We start from the raw sequence: 17695 nt of genomic DNA, 5'->3' as shown, positions 1-17695 counted from the left end.
GCCCCAAAGTGAGAATGCAGCAGCACTGTTAACCCTTCAGCTATATGACCTGACAAACCTGCTTAACCAACTCTGCTATGCAGCAGCAAATGTTTAGGTGACACAAGTACACACATGCTGAAGGTGTAGAAAGATACCTGAATAAATAACATACAGAATAAACCCTTAAATACAGAGTTTTCCCACATTTCTTAACAGAATAGTTGAAAATGTCGTGAATGTCTTTAACTAGCCAAGACAGGATCCAAACTCACAATAAATGATTAATGGGATAAATAACTAACTTTGCATAGACCCAATCAAGTCAATCAGAAGAATAATAGCCATTTAAGAAATTATGATATAACAGGTTTGAACACTTGTCTGATGGACTGATAACTTTACGTTCTGCTTTCACTGATGATAACTAAGAGTGGGAAAACTGGTGTAATAAGGATGTTAGAATGATAATTGTCTTCCTTCTGAAAGTTTCTGTATTTTAATTCTAAATAACTGTATAGTTTTTAAAAGGACGTTTTATTTAGAGGCCACAAATATCAAGACTAAAACTCCTCTGAGCCAAAGTGTGACACCTTTTGTTCTCTGCAACTAATCCGGTCTGACAGAGTAAACTTGTTGACATAGCTCTGCTGCAAGTTGATCTACTCAGTAAAATGTATCCCACCAGAAGGACGTGTGATTAATTGCTGATTGCAGCACATACAATCAGCATTTGGAAGGAGGATGAAGTACAAAGCAAGTTGTACCAAAGAAAGATAGTGAGATGAATACTTGTTAAAGCGTCACCTTCTTCTGAACCATTCGAATATAACAAAAGTTAACAAGATTAGTGCTTTGCATCACAAAGTGCTGATCAATTACAGTGTTTTCACAATTACTCTTGGATGGAATCACATCTCAGCAGAGGTTGAGCAAGTATGTGTTAACACGTGTTAAAATCTGCGTATGACTACAAAATTCAGACCGTAAATCAAAGAGATATTTAGAATATGTGGCATCTGACTCTGTGTGACAGTGGTACGTACCGTCCGACGGGTATTCTTTAACTGAAGCCTCCTCAAACACAGACACACACTAGACCACACGTACAGATAAAAAACTTATTTTCCCAGCTTCATACATTCAGCAATGTGAGTCTGGTTGGATCACTTATACAATATACAGGTCCTGTCATTGTCATACAAGTCCAGAGTGAAATGTCTAACAAAAATTACATACATTTCCATAAAATTTGGTAGAAACATTCATGGTCCCAAGACAATGAATCCTAAGCGCAGAGCTGAGTTTCAGGCATTCCCTGAAAGAACGGCTGTTTAGAGGATAAAGCCATCTGATTTAGGTGAGAACATCACAGCTCACCCTTGGCTATGACCATCAGGCCCTCTAAGATGGTATCTAAGAAAGCAACTGAGATCCATTCTATATTCATTTTTCATCCATCCAACAATTGTGTTGTTGCTCCACATGTCTGCTCAAATGGCTCTTTAATGTTGTTATCAACAACCATGATAAAAAAGATGAATCCAAAAAGCTGCACTTTCTATGCGCTTGCCTGTAATGCATCCAGAGTCACACAATTTGACTTTATTTCAAGATCTTCTGCCTGGTGACTTAGTGCTTACAGTTACTGAAAGGTCACAGTTCCTGCAGCAGCTGTATGCTCTTGGGCCACAGTGACTATAATGGAAAGATCACCAGTTCAACATGGACGTGCTGGCGACACGTAGAAGCACTGTATGTTGTAATCTGTCTGCACTCACACTGGTGAGGACTAAATCATGCTGCAAGCCTTCATGAGAGGCTACCACGTTCTCTAAAGTCACCTCAGTTTGTGTATAACAGCATCAGCTGAACACTAAAATCCCCCCTCACTGCACAACCTATGTGAAGTATAGAAACATGTTTATGGACGTTCAATGTTTCCTTTACACAACTAGGACAACAATAATGACACAACAACGCATATATTTGTTTGTTTCTGTAATTATGCATGAGCACGGCTGTACCCAAGGAGTTGGAGACAATGGGAACCCACAACTGCAGCAGCGTGAGGGGTGGGGGCGTAGACACATGTACAAGCTTTCTTTCTTTTTATTCGCTGGATGAGGCACACACACAATGAAAACTATTCTCCGGCTTCATGATTTTAATGAATTCAAAAAAGTTGACAGACACACACTGTTTTGAATGCAAGAGTGGCTGTTTTCGCTTGTTTGGTTTTCTCTCTTTTGTATTGAATGGTGGCGTGTTTTATGTTGTGTATGTTGCAAAACTGACGCTGAGAAACTCTCAAAGAAGTAAAAAGTAGAGAGGAAAAGGTAGGAAAAAAAGCATTTTACAGCACGTGCGGCGTTGTTGCCATGTGCTTGAGTCAAAAAGTATTTCTAACTGATCCAGGAAAGGGGGTGTGGCACTCTGCAAGCCCATGGGCCACTCTCTCCCTCTCTTTCTCTTTGCTTTGATGGAGTGGTTACACAACATAACCCACCAGTCAGCCAGCCCAACCCTGATTCAATCATCTCCCTGAGCTGCCGTGAACGTGCACGTGTGTTAGGTGGGGGATGTGTATGTGTCTCTCTGTCTCTCCACGCCCCCCATCTTTCATCCCAGTCCTCCCATAGGTTCGGTGTAAAGGTAACAGAAAGACCGGGGGCTCTATAAAGACCCACTTTGTTCGGTCCGTCAGTCCGCTCGTTCCATTTCTCCGGTCTGTCTTGTTTCCATCAGCACACCAAAATGCCCAGCAAGAGGAAGAAGAACAAGCGTCGCATGAGGAGGGTGGTAAGTGGTGGCAGGCGCGTTTTTATTCTCATCATGATCATATCCAAAGTCTCCTGGACTACATTAGAATATGAACCCAAGTCCGTTGGTGGGTGCCTTCTTCTCTCGGAAAATGTTTGTTTGTGACGGAAGTTTGTTCTCTTTAACTCCTCGCTGCCTTTCCAAAAGACTACAGCTTGTTTTTTGTTCACATGGTGATTGCTGCTACGTTTAAAAAAAGATATAAATCCATGTTTTTCCGCCTGTGATCAAATTACACACCTAAACGAGCACTTAATCATAAATGGACACGATGTTTACTTTTAATCGGCACGTCGGTTTGTATTTGTTAACGTCAGTGATTACTTATTTGACACACATTCGCACTTGGATGTTGCTTTTCTTGTGACGCACTCGACTCCGAGCTTTGTGCGTAAAATCTTGCAACGGTGAAGCTTCATCCAAATCTTTTGAAAAATCATTTTCAGATGGACGATAGGGGAAGTGCTTCTGTCTCTGATGGGGTGCAAGAAACTAACTCTCGCGCGCCATGTGCGTTCTCGGTGCGCCTGGAACGCAAAGTTGTGAAAAGGCGCGATGGAGATTTCAGGTTTATGTATTTTGCGGTTTATAGTGACTGAACGTGAAAAGGTGCCACATCCCTAAAAAATAAATAAATAAATATTATATATATTTATGCTGTACAATACTAATTACACAATTCAATATGCTGAAGTGGCCCCAATGACATAATTGACTTATCTGACTCCTCCCCACTCCTTAGGTAACTGGGAGAAATTTCACTTCTGAACATTCAGTGCCCAAAGAGGAGTGGGTGTGGCAAATATGGGAGGGGAGGGGTGTATAAGAAGCGAGAAAGTAGCACAGAAGCTCCAATTTCTGAGAGGGCAAAGGTTACTCACTCACCAAACTGTTCTGTATCATTTCTTTCCCAATCATCATATTAATGCCCTAACATGGTATTTGAAATTGATCACCCACTTCACCACTAAAGGCTCACTTGAAGCCGGGTCCTCCAGCTTTGGGAAGAATTCTCTGTATGGAGTTTGTGGATTCCCCCCCCCCCCCCCCCCCCCCCCCCCCCAAGCCTCTCTCTGGCTGGCCAGTCATGACTCTGAACACCACAACTGTATTTGGTAGTGTGTTGACTGGAGGAATGTCTTGCATTAGTTTTGCCAGACTAGAGTCTGCACAATCTCTGTTTGTCAGTGACACACAGATAAAATGAGCCCTGAAGTCACTTGCAGCTCAGTGTTATCGCCAATTCCCTCAGAGGGAAGGAGCTGCTGGACACTTGAAGTCATGCAAAGTGCTTCTCTTTGGACACACATGCCTTTTGTATGTATACACACAACTTGAATGAAACATGCCTCTCTCAAAGTGTGGGCGGGCCTCCTTAATACAGTTTGAGGAACACAATTAGCTCTAGATTAATTTGAAATGTATTCATTACTCTGTGGTAGTGAGGTCTGGAATTCTAGAGTGGGCAAATATAAGGGAGGGGTTGTTTTGACGGTGGCTAGGTGGACAGGCATAGATGTATGCACTTACACACACACATGCCTCATTGGCTTACAGCATTGGTCTAGCACTGCGAATGCCCAACTGGCTATCAGCCTAACAAAAGCATTTTCGGCAAGTGATTGTAACCTGATTATGATGTGATTATGCCCACTGTCTGGCCCGCGGGGCACCCATCAGTGCTGCTGACTCGCACGGTTTCCGTTCCCGCTTCACCAGACCTGTCAGGACCGCTCTGATTCAACTAATTAGCTCCCATTATCTAACTAGCTTTGCTGGGCCCACTCCCAGTTACCCAGCCCCTCCCTCCAGTGGTCTCTGCTCCTAAAACCTCCATTAAAGCCTGAGGGGGTTTTGTCCGGAGCTGAAAAACATGTTGGATCTGGCTGGGATGGCATGTCCGGTATTCCTGCAGGCAGAAATGTGCTAGAATGAACCATGGACTGACAACATGAGTATCACGAAGAGGGCCTCCTGTAGCATTTAAACCCCTAAAACTCTTATGTATGTTTATGCCACACTTGCGTGGATCAAGTTTCACTCTTTCAAACTACAAGGATCAGTTGTTTTAGCTAAGAAATGCTTAGGCCAACTTGAATTTATATTTTACTAATTAAATAAAATATTTTGCATGGCAGAATGAGCCATAACTGCAGGATGAATGCATGAAAAGAAACAAAAATAAATCACCTGTATTGTAATGACAAGACAACAATTATTAACTTGTGTCCTTTCCCACTTGCAGCAGGCCCAGAGGAGAGCCCTTGAGGAGCAACATGCAGCTAACCCACCAGTCAAAGCAAGCCCTGGGATTGCAGTGAGTGCGCCCCCTGCAGCAGCCCCAAAGAAAGTGGCTAAAACTCCAGCACCAGCTCCACAAAAGATCCCAGAGGCTGTTCCCCTTGCTGTCCCCATTGTGGAGACCCCTAAAGTAGAACCGGAACCAGTTGTGGTCGAACCTGTTGCAGAGTCCGTCCCAGTTGAGGTAGAGGCACCGGCGCCTGAGCCTGAGGTACCGGCACCGGCGCCTGAGGTAGAGGCACCGGCGCCTGAGCCTGAGGTACCGGCATCGGCGCCTGAGGTAGAGGCACCGGCGCCTGAGCCTGAGCCTGAGGTAGAGGCACCGGCGCCTGAGCCTGAGGTACTGGCATCGGCACCTGAGGTAGAGGCACTGGCGCCTGAGCCTGAGGTTGTGGAGTTGGAACAGACTCCAGCAGAAGTTGCGGTTGAAGTCGCAGCCCCAGTCACTGAAGAAGCACCAGTCATTGAGACTCCACCAGTGGAGCCCTCAATAGTTGAAGCTGCGATAGTGAAGGAGGCTGAACCGATCATTCCTGAAACAGAACCAATAACTGAGGTAAGAACTGCTTTGTTTCATAACTTTGGTAAAAATGATGGTCTTCCATTGTCAGTAAAATGGAGTCTAAAGTTAACCAATAAGTACCTTCTAATTCTGATTAGAAAACCTCTCCAATGCGTTTCCTTTTTAGAAGATCAACATATGCTAATGTTCAGAGGAGTCTTTTCAGGTTCCTCTGTAGGTCTGGTGTAATGGTTCCTCCAAAGGCCATTTACAGTATGATTGTAGATTTTAGCAGGAGAATAAGGCATGGCAATTTACCTGCCAATTCTGAAGCAACCAGACTATGAAAATTTCCTGTAGATTCTTTAGTGTCTCCATTAGTAGAGCTCCCAGGGTGTGCCTTTTCACATTTTATGACGTGTCTCGAAGTTGGTTCCTTCTTGAGGCAATGAGCTGCATATAGGGTTCAGCATGTACCTTCATTAAAAGTGCATGCAGTTGCCAGGGAGGGGTATTTCTTGCCAGGTTGGATGCTTGTTATATGGGAATGTCCTGATTGAGAAATCACCTTAAATAGGTTCCACTTTGCATGTGGTTTGCAGGATAAGGGACACTTTTCACTGACTGTTTCTGTATATAGTAGGTCTGTAAGTTTGAGGTTTTTTTGGGGGGACCAGTTTAGATGTTTGGTCAAATGGTATGTGCTGTGGCCGGGTCCTTTATGGGAGAAGGGAGGTGGAATTGGTGGGGGGTGGGAGGCAGAGAGAACAACATGTTCCATTTAGCAAAGCGGTAGAAAGATTGTAGGCTACATCAGTTGACTGGGCAGAGCCTTTTCAGCAGTCATCATCACCTTTCACTAAGCATGTCTGTCTTGAAATATTACTATTTTGGATGGGTAATAAAATTGGCTGGTTAAGTAAGATGGCAGATATAGTTTTTACCATGGGGTTGGACTGACTTTTTTTTTTCCCCCCTCATTGTGCCGTAAGAAGTGGTTGTCTGAATTTTAATGTGCTGTATCAGATCACGAACCTTTTTATAATGCATACATCAATGAAGTTAGTTTTGAGTTTTTAAAGTCAATGAAGTTAGTGAATAGGGTGAAAAAGCTTGATTTATGTATTTAAAGAAATTCATGGCTTTTGACGATTTGCACATTGTAGCTTTTACATGCTCTATACTTCATTTTTACTGTACAGAGCTTTGTACCATAAATATCTCTAAATTTCTTATGTTTTTACCCTCAATCTTTCATTTGGAAGTTGGAAAATTGTCCCATTCTTGTTTCATGCACTTTGAAATAGAACATTCTGTTCCCAACCAGTAGACTGCAGGCTATGTGCAGATTCACACAGGCACATGTACATCTGTGTGCCTAAACTCGGCACACTACACACAAAATGTATGGTCTTTGCTCTTAGTAATGTGAGCACATGCATGTGCACTGCATGTGGTCATGGCTCAATGTGTGTTAGCGTGCATGATTCCCCAGGGATGTGTGTAAGAGGACATGGGAGGTGTTGTCAGTAGCGTAGCCATTTACTACAATTTCGCTCAGTGCCACATTGTTCTCCAGTAATGCTTGAGTAACCCCGTCAATGTGTATGTTTAGTTGGAGGTTTGGATTGTAACCTCTAACCCCTAGGTGGTGTGCTCTACCCACTGAGCTATACAGGACCAATAAAGAAGTTTCTATTGGAAATGTATGGCCCATCATTGTATAGTTGAACTGTGGCAGTACCCACCCCCCCCCTTACCTCCTTCCTTTCCTCCCTCCCCCCACCACAACACTCATGCCTTGCTGCTTCTCTGCTCCTTCACTGCTTGCAGATGTGCCAGGTTCAGCTCATATGCTCACAAACACACGCAGACTCTCATGCACTTTTGCAAAGCTTGAAATCAGTTGGTGCTGGCTAAGGAACAGGTTAAATATATGGTTCAAGTAATGTGTTTTTGTTTTGAACTTTTCCCAATTTTTGACTTTGAGAAACCTGACACTTCAGGTCAGGCTAGAGTTGGACGTCACTGGGTCAGTTGATGATAGAATCAGAGCTGGGATAAATGGGGCTTGTATTCAGCTGGTTTTGGGGCCAAAGAGAGGTGGCCCCTCCGCTTCTGGTTGTCACCACGGAGACTCAGGTGAGTATAACCCCACCACCCAATCTACAAACTTGCTGACTGTTTCATTTTCCAGTAGCCTGAAGTGATGGTGGGTGTGGTTCCTGCTGAAGCTGAACATTCTGTACCAGCTTGCTCCCCCCCAATCCCTCACCCCTCTTTCCCTTATAAATCCAGTCTCCCTCACCACCCTTTCTTCCCTCCCACCACTTGTTCCTTTGTCTCTCCTTTCTCCCTCCTTCCCCCTGCTCCCTCTGTCTTTCACTTCTCTCTTCACCTCTTCTCCCTCCCCTTCTATCCTTCTCCTCCTGTCTTATGGCAACCTATGGGCTTTTTTTTTTTGGTCGACTTGGCATGTGCACTGGTTCATCCATGTGTTGCCCTTTTATGATTGAGTCTTTGCTGGGAGTACTGGGAGGAGGCAGAATTGGGGAAAGTGGGATATCGAGTTCTATGTTGGGATGGGGGGGGGTACATCTGCTCGTTGACGTGTGTATGTTTAGCCTTTAGTATTTGGTGTGTTGAAGAGGAGCTTGCACTTCGGGTACATTTACTTCCAGTTTGCTCAGAATCAGAAACTGTTCAGTTTCTGGTTTGCTCATAACTAAATTGCTAATTACAGCATGCTTACAAATGCTTGAGCATATTTTTGTTTACCACATTTGTCATGATAGTCAGAGAATATAGTGGGTGACAAAGATGTGCCAAGTGATACTTTTTATCATTTTCAGACTTGGGTGGAAAAACTATCACCTTGTGGCAAAGCACGTGAGGACACCAAAGCCTCCTCCTGTGTCCAGCCTTCCTCCACACACGTGCACATGCGGTCCACCCCCCCCCCACCCCCCACACATTTCCTGCCAGCTTTTATTGGTTTGTTTTCAGGGACACTAGCACTTTGTTAGCTGAACCGTACACTTTAGCAAACTTTGTCAAAGATGGAAAATGCCAAAATGAGTACTAACAACTTTATGTTCTCACACAATGTCCTTGTCTATGGATTTAAATGATCTGTGTCATGGTGGTTTCTCAATCAGCTTTGATTTGAACTGAATTTGTCTTAGTAAGACTAGTGAGGCAGGATCTGTGTGCAGATAATTTTGGTACACAGTGTTCTAGTGACAAACTGGAGGGGGTGTGTATACTCTTGTATGTTCCTGTCAAGCAAAGGAAGGCTTGTAGTCCACCACCCCTCCCCCCTCCTTTCTCTCCCCTATGCCCCCCAGGGCTATAGTTGGAGTATATATTTACCATTCTCAACCATACGTGCATTTTTACCCACTTGGCTTTTGCTCAGAAATTTAAGTCCAGGACAGGATTCCACACCTCCCAGTACCACAGAAAGAGGTGGAGATGGTCAAGTAAGTCGGGTGTAACACGAGCATTTGAATTGTCGTGTTAGTTTCCACTCTGTGGATGGATTTAGGTGATTTTGGCCAATGGCTGATTGGCTTGTTCCTGACTGCATGCACCAGACTTGTCCCACATTGAAAATGGGCTGTACAAGGCAGTTTAAATAATTTAATGTCAGACTATGAAGCTTTACAATATTTATGTGCTGCTCCCCGTGATTGCCACTATGGCTCAACACACTTGGATGCACAGTCGGTGCTGCCAGTGGCCATTTAGGCTACGCCAACTGTTCCAGTAAATTTGTGGCAAGGCTACAAAAGTGGCCCTGTCATACGAATACATGGGTGACTTCTGGCATTTTCTGGGCATATGTGTCTAGAAAGTAAGTATTTCTGAGTAATACTGACAAGTTAAATAGAAATACAAGAAGGTCCAAAAGCAATACTAACTACAGAACATTGCCCCTTCTGGTAAAGACTGAGTGTCTTGTTGAGGGACTCTTCAGCAGAGTAAATGCCAGAATTTCTTTCATCAGCATCAAGTGACATTAATAAAAGATGTTGGCATTTCAAATTTGAGTGGTTTTTGCAGTAAGGACCTGATGACAAAGAGTTTAATAAGGTGAATAATTTTAGTTTTTGCAATGTGAGCTGGGTTATAGAAAAGGGGGCAAGAAATGGACATACCAGCTTCCCATTATGCAATTGGTTGTAACATTCCTGTAGGATGTATAATGTTCCTCCCCTTCTGAGCTACAGCTACACTCTCACACAACAAACTCTTAAGAGTTGTGTTAGTATGCCAATGCAACTTTAAGATCACAACAAACTAATTTTCGCAAGTTTCCTCTTTTGGACAGACTGAACCTGCTTAGACTCTCACTGGGTTTTCTGTTGAATGCCTAGAGGCCATCACAGCTACAGTTTGGCTGACAAACTGCTATGTAGATCAGTTTGCTCCAGGCACATTTTTAGGACCTGTGTGACCTTTTACCTGAACTGTTCTGGGAAAACAAACAGGATAATGGCGGCAGCCTAGCATGAGGCAAAGATTTTTATTTCCAGTAAATGCTTGTTAATGTATCCCTGGATGCCTTTTTTTTTTTTTGTAATGAGATGTACTTTCTGCCACCTCCACTCTATTCATGAGTCTGCAAAACAATCAACTTCTCTTTTTCCCTTCATAGGTCATACCTCCAGCTGAGACTCCAGTGGCGGTTCCTGCTGAGACTGAGGTAAAACAAACCTGCCTGTTAAATTGATACACACTAAACCCCTTTTTCTGTCCCCCAACCACAACTTGCTCAAGCAGTATATCTTGGTGGTATAAACCAGATGAAGTTTACAAAGGTGTGAATGAGCACAAGCATAGCCTAACTCGACATGACACATTTCAAGTGGGACCTGCTTTGATTTTTGAACAGCTTATTATAGAGACAACTTAAGTAGAGCGGTGTTGTATTTTGGAGATTTGCTGGTTTTGTTTCAGTTGTTTGGAAAATATTTTGGTCAAAGGGAAAACGGTTTAAGGTTTTTTTTTTTTTGTTTGTTTTTTTTCTGGACTAAAAGTAAAGAATAAAACAAATCACTGGTCTATTAGTGGTTGTTCAAGCTTGCCACACAGCCCTTATATTTCAGGTAGTTTTTGTGCTCAATGAATGTACTCCATTATGCTTCATAACTCATTGGCCTGTCTAAATGGCTGCACATGACAGCATACATCGAACCAGAATGACTCAGAGTTTCCACTCATGTTAAGTTTATAGCAGCAGTAACTGGACAAGAGACAACCCTTTCAATGAAAGTTTCGATGACTTAAGCTTCACACCTTTACAAATAACAAGCACACTTTGCCTCAGGTCTTTCTCTTGCATAATGCGGTGTTCCAATCACAACCTGGCTCACAGATTCCTAATGTTTTTAGGGAAAGCAAACAGACTTGTGTTCAGATAAAAAAAAATTTGGGATCTGCAAACAACTTGACATAAATGACCCCTCTGACCAAAAGAGTGATCAAATCAACCCAAAAATTGCAGTTAAGGCTTTGTGACATAATTGCTGCAATTAGCCAACAGTCCTCAGAAACTCACCTAGGTACAATCCATTAAATTTGATTGTAAGATTATATTATGCTGTAGGTTCTATTTGGACCAGAACATGTCAGTCATATTTGCCAGTAAACGGCCATTCTCCATCTGTCCCTATGTGTTTATTTCTGTCTCCAGATTCAGACTGAGGAGACTACAATCATTGCCACAGAGACTGAACAGGTAAGACTGTTCATCTTAATGACAGCAAGGCTTAAAATGGTTATAATTATAAACTCTGTAGTCTTGATCATGCATGGTAGGTCAGTATAATTTTGTATGTTTGCTTTTTATCTGCATTATATGCTTGCCCAGGAAGAAAACCCTGGTTAATTATTCATTTAGACAAATTGTTGCCCACTTGTTTGCTTAGTTTCTTAATGTGTGCCATGTTGACTTTGCATGTGCAGACGCAAAATGTCTGCGAGACTGAAGTGGAGGCTGAGGCCGCTGCAGAGGAAGACGCAGTTGTTGAGGCTGAGGTGGAAGTGGCCATCACAGAAGCCACTGAAGAACCAGCGGTAGAAGCCCCTCCTAGTGACCAAGTTTCTGCTGAAGCAGAGGAGGTGGTTGCAGAAGCGGTGGTGGAATCTGTGGAGGAGGTTATCGCAGAGATACCTGAGCCAGAACAGGTGACTGAAGCAGTTGTCAGTCCTGCAGCCCCAGAAGAGGATGACGCTGAAGTAGAGGTTTTGGCTGAAGATGCACCTGAAGTCCCTGCTGAGCCTGTTACAATGACAGAGGTGCCACATTGATAAAATACTTCCTTCTCCCTTGCATTTTTGTGACAATTATTGTGGAAGTTCCCATTATCATTCAGTAGTATTGCTGTAAATGCTTTCCTGAATATCAAACACGAGTGCTATTTTCTAATCCTTTCACAACTGACTGTGCAAAAGAATGACAAGTCAAAAGAACTTCATCAATGGCCACATTGTTTTCTGGCATGTTTCTTCATTTGTGTAAAAAATTTTTTTTCAAAATTTAACAGCATAGACTAATGCCATACTGTGTCCTGTAATTTGTTTTGTGTGCATCAGGATGCTCCTGCCCAAGCTGTAGAAATCCCAGTGGTGAGTAATTTTTTTTATTTATTTTTTATTAAATTCCCTAGAGGGACTCTTGCTAGAGCCTTTGTTTTGCAGCTTGACTTGTCCTAAATATTGACATGGCGGTATCTGTTTTCTCACCAGGTGCCAGTCACCATCCCTGAGGCTCCGGTAGAGGCTGAAGCCCCCGTAACTGAAGTCAATGAGGTAAAACTTAAACAATTTGAATCTACATCTTGACAATTTTGGATGACTGCATAGCCATCAAGGTCTGATTTCAGGGTGATCTATATCTAGAATGCAATTAATAAATGACGTTCCTACGGGTAGCCAGCTTTTTCATCCCCCCCCTCCTTAAAATTGATGTACAGTCTTAAAGCCATTTAAATTAATAGATACAGTTCAGAGGCGTCAGTTATTTTCTCCAGGGATGCTGGCTAATTAATTCCCCTCATTCACGTGTGTGCTGGTATGTGGGGAAAATCTTTAAAATGTTCTCTCTCTAGGCTCCTGCCACCCAGGAGATTGCCGACAGCCTGGTTGAGGACTTTGTTGTCACAGAATCTGCCTCGGCAGTGGAGGTGGCCATTGCTGAGTCTGCTGCTGTCCAGCCGGTAAGAACTACACAAAGGAATTCATTAGACACTAATATTAATAAGCAACATCTAAGTCCGAATAAAGTTGGCATTTCATTACCATCCTGCCGCATGTGATCATAATAGTTCCAGTTAAAACAGTGAAGCTACCTGAGGGGTTGCATAAGGGGGTCATTGTGTGTTTAAAAAAAAAAGAAGAAAAAAAAAACTTGTGCCAGTATAATTCAGCATCATGTTTATTCTACGTGATTGCAAAATGTACTTTAAAACTATTCTACACATTAAATCACACTTTGTTCAAACACAATATATATCTTGATGACACACACAGTGATGAGGTACCATAACAGTGTGCAGGTTACAGTGAAGCCTGATGCATTCTTGTTGAAGTAACTCAACCCCGTGTCATTTGTTTTCATTTTGACAAATCTGAATGAAATGTTGCTGCGACCATAACATTCAAAGACCAATGCCAGGTTTATTACACAAAATCCATTTGTACAAATGTTATGCTCAGCTTTTTTTGTAACCGGCGCCTCTCTGCTTGCTATATTTAGGAAATTGTGGAAATGAGTAACACCCAATCAGAATCTGTGGATGTGACACCCGCTGAGCCTGAGCCTGCTGCTGCCCCTGCAGAGGAAATTGTCATTGTGAGTTACTGTCAGGCTTTTGGCATTTTATTCAGACAGTAACTAAAATCTGGTTTTATGAAAATTTGATTTATAGCAGACACTTAATTTGTTGTAGCTTTGTATATGATGGATGGTACAAACACACTCTCCTCTCCTTTCCAGGATGCCACTGCTGAGCAGACGTGTCCGGATGTGCTGTCAGAAGAGCCCAAGTCAGAAATCTGTGACATGCCATGTCAGATGCAGCTTGCTGTGGAGTCGATTGAGCAGATCAGCTCAATGGTAGGCATAGCTTTGAAACTTTTATTGAATAAGAATGGGTCACAAATACACATGTTGCAGTTATTTAGAGTTGGCATGTATTAGAGTGCTTTAACATAGATTTGTGGATATTCAAAATATCTTTACTACATACTCAGACATGTCAATATTGGGGATTTGCAGTGCACTAATCTGACGTCTTGTTTCCACTCAGGAGTTGTCGGTGGAGCCAGCGCTGAATGGACACATTGTTCCAGAGGTCTCCATTGAGGGCTAGATGCATATCGCACAGCTTGGAAGACCTTTTTTGTCTTTGTAGGTTTCTCATCTTGTGAATCGGTCCTTATTACATAAATTGGATCTAATTTCTTTTTTCAATGACTACATTTACACTACTTCCAGCAGCCACTAACCAGGCCCCCGTCTTATTCTTTGTCCCTTTCAGATTCCCCTTTGGTCATTTGGCAGGCTTGAGGCTTTACAGGGAGTCTACCAGCAACCAGAACCACCAGGAAATCGAAGGGACATCCACACTTTGAAGTGCCTTTCTGGCCCTTGTTCCTGTCAAAACACCAAACCAGATGTCAACATGCCAAAACTGCTGCATTCAAGGCAGCGCAACAGACTGTTGTCATAAGTGTGCAGAAATGGAAACAAACATTGTGGATTTTTTCTTTTAACTGTATTTCTCCCCAAAAGTACGTACAGTGATTTTTGTGGAAGCAGAAGTGCTTGAGAGATGGAGATTGATAAAAGCTAAATGGCAGTGCCTGATATCTCTTAGCATGTTGCCATCTCTTCAGAATATCTGCTTCCATACTACCTACATTCAATGCATGTGGATACTGTAGCATCAATGAATGGGGCTATAGTTTGTACTTCAGCCTATGTTCATAAGAGTGGGAGGGACCACTTTTTGTTTTGTTCCACATTTCAAAACCAGTTTTGCTTGTCAGCCCCCCCACCCTTGTTTTTTTTTTTTTTTTTTTGTACCCCTCAAACACACCAAACTTCCCCCTTAACTCTATTTCTGTCCCCTTCTCTGTTCTCCTCTCTGCCTCAATTAAGTGCCAATGCTAAGGTTAGCGTGATGCTAAAACACACCCTAAAGCTAGCATTTTAGATTTTATGGCCACTGTCAGACAGTTTGAGGGGATGAGCTGAGAAGTCTTGTTTGTTTTTTTTCCTCCTCTCCTTGCTCCGTTTTTTTTAAGTCATTTTGTATAGACAATATGATGTGCTACAGTTTTGTGTTCAAAGTCTGTACTCTAGAGGGGAAATGTTACGTGATCTGGTGATCACTGTTGATGTGCTGACTTGATCAACTTTTGAAATAAAGCTGTAACTCATCGTGATGTAGGAGTACTTGTTTTACTCGCATAAAACGCAGATGGTAGAAACTATCTAAAACGCATCAATATTGCAAACCATACAACATATAAAATGTATGTTTTGTACTGGCGTTAACAGTCTTTGCTTTCAAAGATGCAACCTCTGTTTTAGAAAGTGTAGTTTAACAACTGCAATGCTGTTTTCTGGCCAAAGGAAAATGATGCAACATTAACGTTTCATTAATTGTAGCTGAAAGGGGCAAAGAATAAACTGGCTAAAGCTTAGATTTCTCTGAAAAAAATGTCAACGTGCATAACATGGCAAAGGCTTGTTGACCCATAAGATTACACTGGGGAACACAATTTTTGTTGAGTTAGGTCTGACAGCTGTTTTTAACATTTTTGGGTGCGGAATCCAAAACTGATCTCAGTTTTTCTCTATCACGTCAAGTTTTTGAACTATAGGATCCCCGTTTTCTTAAAAAATATGAAAAATACTGTACTTAACAGATATGTGTATGATAGTACTGACCTATTGGGAGCTGCACACACCTCACCGCACTGTCTCAATAGTGACTGCACAAACAAGTTGCCACGTAGCTGTAGATGAGTCCAATCATAATCAGCTGGCAAGTCTTACTACAGCTAATCAGTGGAATTTTGCTTATCTGGAGGGTAAGCTGTGGAGAAAAAACTTGACGTGCTAGAAAAAAACTGACTGCAATTTTGGAATCAGCATGCCAATTTTAGTTTTAATCAGCATAAAAATCTAACTCAACAGCATTTTTTTTTTTAAATTGTTCCCCAGTGTTATCAGGCATACTTTTATTTTGAAATTACTAATCATTAAAAAGGACATGGGTATGGAATTGGGCTTATAACTAAATAACTTGCAACCCATTACCAAAGGGAAAACTTCATAGTAATTCTAACACCACTGATGATACACCTAAAATTGGTTAGCATCCACTTGGCTAATATTTGATAAGTCATTAATCAAATAACTCATGCTTACTGGTCACAAATAAAATCTTACATGAAGATGATTAAAGCCAGAATGATACATAAATTATATTCAGTACCAAAACACATTGTGAGGTTTCTGTTCCTAATGAGACCAAAGAACAGATAAGTCAGTTACTCCTAATTTGTAAATACGATGACCATGTGAATGTGAAGCCACTGTGAGTCTTCAAAATAAGAACAATCAAACAGATCAAAAGTTTTTTTTAATTATTTCTTTTTGCACTGAAATCTACATTCATATTAGTATGATGTAATTTGGTACAGTAAACACTGCCGATGTGTGGTTTCGCAACCCCCCCTCTTTATACTATGATCATACTGTCAGAGTTTCAACTGAATTTCAAGCATCAGTTAATTTTTTTCTTACTTAGGTTTACTGGCCCCTCGTGTTGGAATTTGAACAAAATGTCAAAATGCAAAACGGAAGCAACAACTTCAGTTCTGCCTTAAGAGGGAAAAACAAAACATAACAGTAACAACAAAAAAGACTAAACAGACAAATGATAAACACATACTGCTTAACAACAGAGAGGATATATATTTGTAAAAGCACATTCGTATTAATAATAGATGCTTTGGAATGAAAACAGCAACAAAGAGGCTCACTGTGATCAACCAGCTGTCCCACACATTCCACTTATATATTATCTGACATTTTTTCACTTGTGCTATTACTATGCATGAATACATGTCATTATAACCCCCAACCCTCCCAAAACGCATAACAATAAATAAGAAAACAGGTGATTTGATTGGTCCATGAGGTAAAATGTGAAATAAAAAATAAAGAAAAAAAGCTGGAAAGATAAAGACAAAAACATCCACAAAAACAGAAAGTGTGGAAGAGGATGAAAAAAATGCAATAAAGAAAGAAAAGATAGTGATTGCAGACAAGAAAGCATGATGTCCAACAAGGTTTCATTATCTTCCCCCAGAAAGAAACGCATACACTGACTTGCACACACACACTCACACAACCATTCACACAGTCAAGCATGAAGCTCAATAACAAATCAATTGCCCAGGCTGTAATCTTAACAAAGCCACTTGATGAATGATAATATTTCTATATTTACACTGAAGTGATGATTAACTGACAAAAACGCTCAAAGCTCAGACTGAACCCAAAAAAAAACACAAAGAGTAAAACCAAGAGCAACCAGATTAATTCACCATATTCTCTTTTCATTCCTTCACTTTTTGATCTCCTCCTATGCACTGACAAAAAATGTCCACTGAACTAGGCGCTGGAGGTGAGTGGGGCTTACAGAGACAAAGAGAGGGGTTAATAATGACAGTGATGATGGAGATGCTCAAAAGCAATGAGCAGTGTGAACGCTGGGAAGGCATATCGTCTGCCGCGCAGCGTAATCAGGCAGGTAGACTCTTCTCCGTTTCTGCTACAAGAAAAAGAGCACTTCAATGGAAGAGCCCCCCGTCCGTTTTTGGACTACCCTGGTTTAAAATCAAACACACCTAACCTCCTGTTGTTTAGAGGTTTCGTGTGGGGGCGAGCATGCAGTTAGCTACACAGTATAGCCTGAGTGGGTGGAATTAAAAGAGCACTTCAAAAACAACAGACTGCCCACTTGGGTTTATATGGGGCACCAAAACAAGTTCAGCTGCTTTGTC

This window comes from Enoplosus armatus, chromosome 4, assembly GCF_043641665.1.
Source record: "Enoplosus armatus isolate fEnoArm2 chromosome 4, fEnoArm2.hap1, whole genome shotgun sequence".
Taxonomy (NCBI): Eukaryota; Metazoa; Chordata; class Actinopteri; order Centrarchiformes; family Enoplosidae; genus Enoplosus; species Enoplosus armatus.
This window is presented reverse-complemented; position numbering follows the sequence as displayed.